General features: G+C 30.7%; 2 non-coding genes across 2 annotated transcripts; both read right to left on the reverse strand.

The window, feature by feature from the left end:
- Window positions 1-2,617: 2,617 nt before the first annotated feature.
- Window positions 2,618-2,689, reverse strand: TRNAP-UGG (transfer RNA proline (anticodon UGG)). The gene has a single exon. It is a non-coding gene; the product is annotated as a tRNA-Pro (tRNA).
- Window positions 2,690-7,819: 5,130 nt separating this feature from the next.
- TRNAP-UGG (transfer RNA proline (anticodon UGG)) lies at window positions 7,820-7,891 on the reverse strand. The gene has a single exon. It is a non-coding gene; the product is annotated as a tRNA-Pro (tRNA).
- Window positions 7,892-9,224: the final 1,333 nt, after the last annotated feature.

Genomic DNA, 9,224 nt, shown 5'->3' on the forward strand with positions numbered 1-9,224 from the left:
TTAATTTATACAAATATAAAAATAATCTAAAGCCTTGACTTAGATTAATTTAAAAAATGTTCTCACCAATCCAATCGTATAATGCAATTTTTATATTTTTCCTGATAGTTTGAAAATTAATTTGTTTTGGAAACCTTTTTGATTATCTATGAAGACTTTAGTTATTATTTTTAAAAAATCTTTTATTTATCTTTTAAAAAATTATGCTTAAAAGAATTCTAATAATATACTGGAAAATTAATTTTTCTCCAAATTACACCTCCGCTTGAATATTTTTAAAACAAGGAGAAAATAATGTAAATAAAATAATTATCCAGTTCATGGACTGGGCTAAGTTTCTCATTTAAACCAGGTATGATATATCTCATTATAAATATATGTAGGGACGGGTCACTGGTCGAGTTACTCTGGCTCGTGAGAAGATAAGGAACAGATAAGAATCGGACATGGCCGCTATTAAGAAGTCTGCAAGACAGTGAAGTTTCTCTTCCGCAACTCTTGCGTCATGTCCACCTTTCTATTCACTCTCTGCAATTATTGGATCCCAGTAAAAGAAAGTTTATTTTGCTTAAAAAATACACAAGCAGGTATAATCTTTGAACTTTGCTTATTCCGAATCTGAGACTTAACCAAGGTTATGATAGAGTATAATAAAGGCATAATAAATAACCCGTATAAGCAATGGGTAAGTATTTGGTATTCACTAATAGCGGTCATTTGTCAGAAATTGGCAATTTATTCAAACGAATTAGTTTCTAAATACATAAACATAATGTGCTTTCATGTATTATCACTGATTCTAAACTTTAAAAAATCATTCAGGCACAGAACATATATTTAAAAATACTTTTCACACTTTTTCCACTAGAATAATTAAAAATTAAAAAAGGTCAGAAGCAGTATGTTCACGATTGTAATTTAAAAATGTATGTGCTATAAATACATTTACAACTAGCCGTAATTTGTTGAATGCATGAAATAAAAAAACAAAACAATAAAAATTAAACTTTACATTTAAATAATTAAACCTGATTTGCTAAATTACTGTAATTTTTAATGTAGAGGTCATAACTTGAAAATGTTTAAATCATATGGAGGCTACATTTTACCTTCAAAATAGATTTATAGCTATTAAATAAAAAATTAAAAAAGATCGTTTTCCTCTCCATATTCCACCATCTAGGTAACAAACTTTCAAAATTAGATTTCGATCTACAATTGATTGTTAGCTTAAATTCACTAACTGACTTTTTCAGTTATTACATGAGAATTCTATTGAAAAATGTCCTGACGTTTTTCGGTAACCCCTTAACTTACCCTTTAAAGATTTTTTTCATAATTTTTTAAACTGTAATTAAAGGTACTCCTGCGTACTTTCTATTATTGAAATTTTAGGCAGTGAAATCTGCGCATCTTCAGATAATAACCTATAGGTTCTTTTTTTATAAAAACAAGTTGTCGTTGGAAAGATAATAATAATGAGTAAAAGGCATTTTTTATTTACTTGTAAAAAAAATTGTGTACAGAGTTCAATACTCATAATCAAAATATTTCAAGGTGAGTACAATTAAAATAATATTTACTCAATCAATTAAAAATGAGTACACGTAACTCTAACTCAACTAGTTTAAATACTAGTATTAGTAATAAATATTACAAAAAATAAAATCTAGTTATCATTCCCATCACTTGTACTAATTACTAATTTGAATAGTTTTTTTTTTTTTATTTACATATATTTTGCTATAGAAAATAACTATTTGATTTCACTTTTTACTCATTACACATACATTTTTTATTCTAATGTTAGTTATATTTATTATGATGTTACTCAACATTTTCAATCACTTAGTATTTAGGTACAAGAAGTAATTGATTACAAGCTTACTTAAAACTTAAGTAAAAGTTTTAAAGTTTACTTAAAACTAATGTAAATTTGTTTTTAAAAAAGTAGTTTAAAATTAAACTATCGATTACAAAATTAGTCATAATTCTTTAGTTTATTTATACTTGATTAAACTTTGCACTCTGTAACTACATACGTTTTACACAAAACTGAAAAAGCAACCAAACATTGCCCAACTCTACCTGGTAGATACCGTACAAAGGAGTGTAGAATAAACTGAACGTGCGATGACTGATGAAGACTATAATGTGAAGTAAATAAATTAAGATTTGAATTATTTTCCTTTCAAGATATTAAGTTTATACTTATTGTATCTATGTAGCGGGAAGTTCTCAATAAAATCATTACATAACAATGGCAAATATGCAGAAAAATAAGCTGAATCAAACAAGATGACTATAGAGATATATCTAGGTATTATAGAGATAAAGCAGGATGTTCAGAGGGGTTTAAAGATCAAAATGTCCACTAAAGCCAACAGTAGAAGGAAGAATAATAAATAAATACAATTTCAAACCAATTCTTGAATCAAAATAAATTCATTTACCAGATTAATCATTTAGTGAATAATATTGGGATTACTATATGATTTCCATCTTTCAACAATCATAGTATATGTTATTATAATTTAATATTGGTACTAATCGATCCCATTTTTCTTACTCTGGTTATTGGAAATTAGATTTTTAAAAATAATTATAAAAAATAACCGGGCCGCTCCGGGATTTGAACCCGGGACCTCCTGCACCCAAAGCAGGAATCATACCCCTAGACCAAGCGGCCGTCTTGAAAGTGATCGTAACAGTATTTTTTATCAATGCAAAAATTAATCTTCTTTATACATCTACTTTTGGAGCGGAGTAAAACAGAGAGTCAGAAGTTGAGGAGAATCCACAACATTGGAAAACAAATCAAAAGGAGGAGGGATGAAGTTCGGAATATGAAAAATCCTGAAGTAAAAGATAAATTCCAAACTGAGCTGAAAAATAAATTCGAACTCTTGGACTTGGAAGGTCTCATGGTTGATAAACAAGCCGGGAGGCGTTAGAAACCGAGATAAAAGAAAGTAATAGGTATTCAGGAGAAACGAAAAGCCAAGAAGTGGTTTACAGAACATTGCGGAAAGGCAGTGGAGGAGAGAAGGAAAATTAACGTCCTTAGCGTAACTAGAATTGATCGAACAACGCTCGATAAATACATGGCCACCAGAAAAAAGACAAATAAAATAATCTGAAAAGCAAAAAAAGAATTCCTTAAAGAAAGATTTCAATTGAGGATAACTGGCAGTCTAGAAATTAAGCATTTACGCAGATATCAAGAAAGAAAGGGTGGGATATAGAGGGAGAAACACGGAAATGTGAGGAAAAGTTGAAAAAAGTCGTCCGCAGAAAATATACTCAACATCTGGAAAGAAAATTTTCAGGAAATTTGGAATAAAAGAGAGCCTACGAACGATGTGGACTTCGACCCACAGAAGGTGGGAAAACCGGATACTCGGAAAGCCCCAAGAATAGACAGCCTACGATACTGTTCAAAAATAATGGAGAATCTCTAAGAGCCAAGCTATTGAAACTAATCCAGAAAATATGAGAGGAGGAAAGGATACCAGACGCCTGGAACAAGGGTCTGATCTGTCCTATCCTAAAGAAAGGCTTTAGCTATAAGTGCGGTAATTACAGATTAATTGCAATATCCTGCTAAATCAGATATATCGGTATTACGAGAATATAATAGGCAACCACCAAGTAGTGTTCAGGAGTGGAAACAGCACGCTAGGCCAAGCCTTCATTTCAAAACAGATATATGAAAACTGGTTTGAAGTTTGACAATTTCTATCTGGAGCATTTTTCTCAAAATCACGATTGTGGGTTGGTCGACTCTGGTAGGAGTAAATGCCTCATATATACAAAATAAATTTACTTTTGCCTCATTGTAAATAAAAAATACATTTATATACAATGCTGTGTTCAAAGACTTGTTATATGTTTAATTTTTTGTCTGTATAATTTTTTAACCTTATTTTTCTCCGCCGGGATCAACAATTTATAGGAAAAAAGCCTTTATTTTTTTATTATATAGTTATTTATTAAAATATATTAATATAGTATACTACATATATTACATATTATTATTGAGTAACCAAAAGCTTTTTTGATAATTGGTAATTTTTTTTTTCAAAATTTAGTTGAGCTATAACAATTCTCCTCATCCTGAAATAATATTATTTGAGAAGAAAGTCTACTCAAACCATCACACAAAAGATTGTGTAGGAGGAATAATATTTGCAGATTTTTTTCCCTTTACCCAAGATGGGTAAAATACACATGTAAGTAAAAATATATTATGTAGACTTATAATTCAATCTAAAGCCTATCTCTACCTAATCCTGAGAGCATTATATGGAAATATTTTTGTTTCGCGTGTGAGCTTCTGAGGGAAAATAAACCATGAGAGAAATATATTAAACCCTTCGGAGAGATATGTATGAGAGAGCAGGTGAGGAAGTTCCCAGTGGTTGTTTCTTGCGATTGGATGTTCCCTCTGATGGTAACCCCCACCTGTGTGTTTTTCTTTTATTTTTTATTTCGTGAGATTCAAGAAGGCGAGAAGTGGAGAAATAGCGGACCGTAATATATATTCATGAGGTGGCTATATTCCTGCGCAAGGTGATCTCGGCCAAGGATCACCGCTCCCCGCCTAGTCTCCTTTATCATTATTGTTTATTTCCATGTTCCCACCGTAGCTGGTAATAGAATTTCACCTGCCTTTTTAGGATCATAGTAATAGTTGTATGTTTTACCAGTAACTTTACAAGCATGTAATGGAAATATAAAGTAATTGTTAATTTTACCGTATAACATAGTCCTCTTTACACCCTGGTCTTTTTGAGTAGGATATTTACTGTGTCATTTTGAATTGGATGCTAGATACTTAATACTTTGTAGGTTATTCGTCTTCTTCTAAATGTTTTATAGCAGGTTGAAGTATTATTTCTGCTCATCGTCATAATCATGCCTTGTATACTGCTGATGCAGTGTGAGATGTCTGTTAATATAGCCTCGACTAATTTTTAATATCTTTAACTATCTAACCCCTCCTATTTTAATCCATACCTCTCTTAGAAAAGCATTGTCGTATTCCATATTCCCACGTTCGTCGGGATCGCCTCTGAGCCTTCTACCGCCATCCTTTATATGTCATCCTTCTAAGACGGTTGTTGTTCATTCTTAAAACGTGTCTAAACCACCTGAGTCGCTTTTCTTCTGATTCGACACCGAGGTTGGTTTACTCTATTGGTTGTTTTACTGATTCAGTCTCTTCTGGATTTCTTATTTTTCTTTCTAGGGAATCTCATTTCAGATGCTTGAATGTTTATTTTACGATTCGTGGTTTACTATTAATAAATTGGTTTTAAAATACTGTTGTATGAAAAAAAAGTTAAATTTTTCAAAAAATAAATTAAACATAAACGTTGTGAAACATATAACCACATGTGAGGGCACTTTTAATGGAGGAAGGTACCTCCAATTTGTTGCGAAAAGTTATCCACAGTCACACTTTACGAATTACTACAAAGAAAGAGGTTATTAAATAAAATTGATATTTACTTTTTAATCACATTAAGGAAAAAAAATTGATTCCATATCGGTTTGTATTTGTATAGTCAAATTTCTGTCGAGCTTAACACCTTTATTGTATTTAATAGTACTACTTAAATGGTTACATTTTTCTCACTTTCGAATCATTTATTTAAAACAAGGAGAGGAGACTTAAGATAAAAAATAAATGAAATTGATCAACATTTTATTTTATTTTCTACCTTGCCCTGCCGTTTTGGTACGCGTGTTTGCAGTAGTGAGGTATTACTCATCCTTCAAGCAACATTGAAAAAGTAGCTAAAATTGGAAAACGCCGTCTCTGGAAGGAGATCACAGCACAAAAAATAATTGAAGGGAAACGTTCAAGTACCTCCATTTAGCGAAGGTATTTCTTTGAAACATTTATTTCAAACCAGAAGAGGAGGTTTAAGTTTGTTTTGTTTTTTTCGGCCAAATACTAAGATACATTAACATATACTTACTTACATATTTACATATGTAGTAGGTTTAAGTTGAAAAATTAGTTAAATCGAGCAACATTAAAAAATTGGCTAAAATTGAAAACTGCGGTTTTGACCAAGTTAGATATCAAATTTAACTTCATATCCTAGAAAAAAATATCCAGCAATAAAAAGTTTGAGTCATGGAAGAAACTCAGAATAACATGGAGAAAATGAAAAAATCCAAATAATCTATATTTATCTTCTAACTAAAGTTTACACCCACCAATCCGAAGGTATAACTCTTCACTATCCCTACTGACCTTTCTTTCACTATCACTGCTTGTCCAAACTCAGCTATATGAAGCTTTGAAGTTTACGGTACTACACCTCTTAAGCTAGTGTTATACCTTAATGTAGCCCACCAGTGCGTTACTGCTTTGACAGTTCTTATCTGTACAGCATATTAAAAAAAAAAAACTTTTTAACAGTAAGAAAAAGTTATAGCCTATTCCGCACATATTTTAAAATGACGTAACATCTACACAATTCGTACATTCATCTCGAATTAAAAAAAAAAAATAGTAATGAGAAGTTGATTAGTATCAATTTTTTTTTACTTTTTTAAATTTATTTTTATTATAAAATTCAAATTTTAGAATGTTATTAATTAATTGTTTCAAATTTAAAATTATTATTATGTTCTGGTAACATAAATTGAACCAATACATGCTATAAAGTTGGAATCATATTTATTTTTAAAAAATATTAATAGCTTCAACATTACTTAACCAATCGACACCATACTTTGCAGTGGTTTAAGTAAAGATTATAATAATAATAAGTAACATTAAGATTTAGTAACATATTCAGTTTTGAAACAAAAACTCTCACTGTGCTTCAATATCAGTACTATACCCAAACTGAGACTGATTGGCATATCGAAGAGTGGTAAAATATTTTTTGGGAGTAAAAAAGTCCACTAATTCATTTTATTATATTAAACTCTCAATTTTCTTCAATATATTTTTTCTTCGGAAATTCGGGGATTTTATTATCTTTAAACCTTCCATGGCGAAATGGAACATTTTGAAAAGAAATGCACGTAAAACGACCGAATGGCATATGGAAGTGTGGTAAACGGTTTTTTAATAGTAAATTAGTATTAAAAAAAAAAAATAACTGCAAGTAAATCGGTCCAGTAATTCAAAAGTTTATTGTTGACAAATTTAGAAAAATACCCCCAGTAAATCGGTCCAGTAATAATAAAGTCTATCGAGGACAAAGATTCGACAGCTCTTTTATATATATATATATTTTTCCCTAAAAAAAACATCAAAGATGTATAACTTTCGTTAGTTTCGATAGCCGATTTCGGCTACAAGAGCAGACATTCAGCTATCCAACAGTACTATTAACGTGACAATCGGATAAAAGGGAAAGGAGTTATTAACGATTAAGTGAAAAATAGTCGACAGAGGAAACATAAAATGCACGAATTAAATCAAAGTGAAACTTTGGGACAACCCTGAAAACGAATATGATTTGTTTTTTTTTTTAAATGTGCCGACTTACTCTACCTCGGGCCTCACGCTTAATTTTGATCGTATCTTTTTTTCAAGCCAAAAATCTCAGGATTACTAAGTCTTTAAACCTTCCAATTGGAACATTTAGCAAAAAAACCCACGTAAATCGGTCCAGAAATAACAAAGTCTATCGAAGACTAAGATTTTACAGATCTCTTTTATAAATAGAGAGATATTGATTTTAGTGCATCAAGATAATAAAAATATCAAGTGGTTTGCACATAACGTTACCTGAGTGATTTGGATAAAATGAGAGCTATATTATATTATTTTATTTTAAAAAGACACGGGCCGCTCCGGGATTTGAACCCGGGACCTCCTGCACCCAAAGCAGGAATCATACCCCTAGACCAAGCGGCCACTTGAAAGGATCCTCATCATGAATAATTTTTAGCCACGGATTTGAAAGTTTTTATCGGCTTAATAATTCTTTGAAAGAAAACACTGACCCAAACCATTCCTACTCAAACGATACATCCCAACAAGAGCAAACCCAGGATCAAAACTAGGCGTGGGGTGGTCAAGTCATAGTCATCGGTCGGGGGGGGGGGGAGGGAGGAGGAGTGCGGTCAGTAGAAAGAACATAAATAAACAAAAAAATATTTATTCATAGCATGAATGAATATGCCCATGGATCACCCTCTATCTCTAAATTGGTACGGGGACATTGCTTAAAATTTTAATGTGTTTTTTTGTGAGTCAGAAGATAAAGTTAGTTTTTAATTTAACTTTTTTTCTGTTCCAATTTAAATTTACGAAGGTTTTCCTTCTATATAATATCAAGAATAGAGTATACATTTGCTGGATTTAATGGTAAGGAAACATTCATAAATTTATACATCATATATATCTCATTATATTTTAATAAAATGCACTCAGAAAAGGCCGATTTGTATCATTTAGTATCATTTAACGTCCTATAAAATTTTAATTTGATTGGGCGGGTTTTGGAAAATAAATATGGTCAAATGGTAGCAGAAATCATCGGGGCAGATATAAATTTCTTTCTTTAGAAACTGATATTAAAGAGTTTTTTTGGGTTGTTGATGACAAGTATGATGTTGTTTAGACTTGATAAAAACGTTTTTGGAGTTTAGTAGCCTAACCTTATAACGTTGTTAATAAAGTAAAATAAATATGAAAAACAATTAAGTTTAAAAATACAATTTCTGTTAAAACGAAAGCTAGAACAAGCGTCTAGTATTTCTGTAGTAGAATATTAAAAAAAAGTTGTTAAAATTGATAACTTCTTCACTGTCTCACTCTAGATCTAACCATAAAATAAAAAAACAGTTGGTGCATCAGACAAACAATCTGCGTTATCAAAACAATCATTGTAGGTTTCAAAACAGATAGTTTTGTATTAGTCGGGATGGTAATACTTCCCTTATTATATTGTTCATCAATATGTGAGTGAAAGTAAAATTTTAATACTGTAACAACAACGGAAAATTAAAAGCATTTATTTGCTCCTATAGTTATTCATCGAGAGCATTTATACTTCATATATACACATTATCTGTTACTGTTAAATTCATAATATTCCTTATATACATATATAATTAAATAATTTGAGTTTCTTGTATATTTCTATTTTCGTGCTAGCCTGTTGGCTAATTTCAGATTCACCAATAAAAGTTAGTTAAAACACGTAAGCAGTAATTAATTTTCATTCTAAAACAAATGTGTGTAT

Source organism: Halyomorpha halys, unplaced genomic scaffold, assembly GCF_000696795.3.
Source record: "Halyomorpha halys isolate HHAL.00 unplaced genomic scaffold, Hhal_1.1 Scaffold2994.1, whole genome shotgun sequence".
Lineage (NCBI taxonomy): Eukaryota > Metazoa > Arthropoda > Insecta > Hemiptera > Pentatomidae > Halyomorpha > Halyomorpha halys.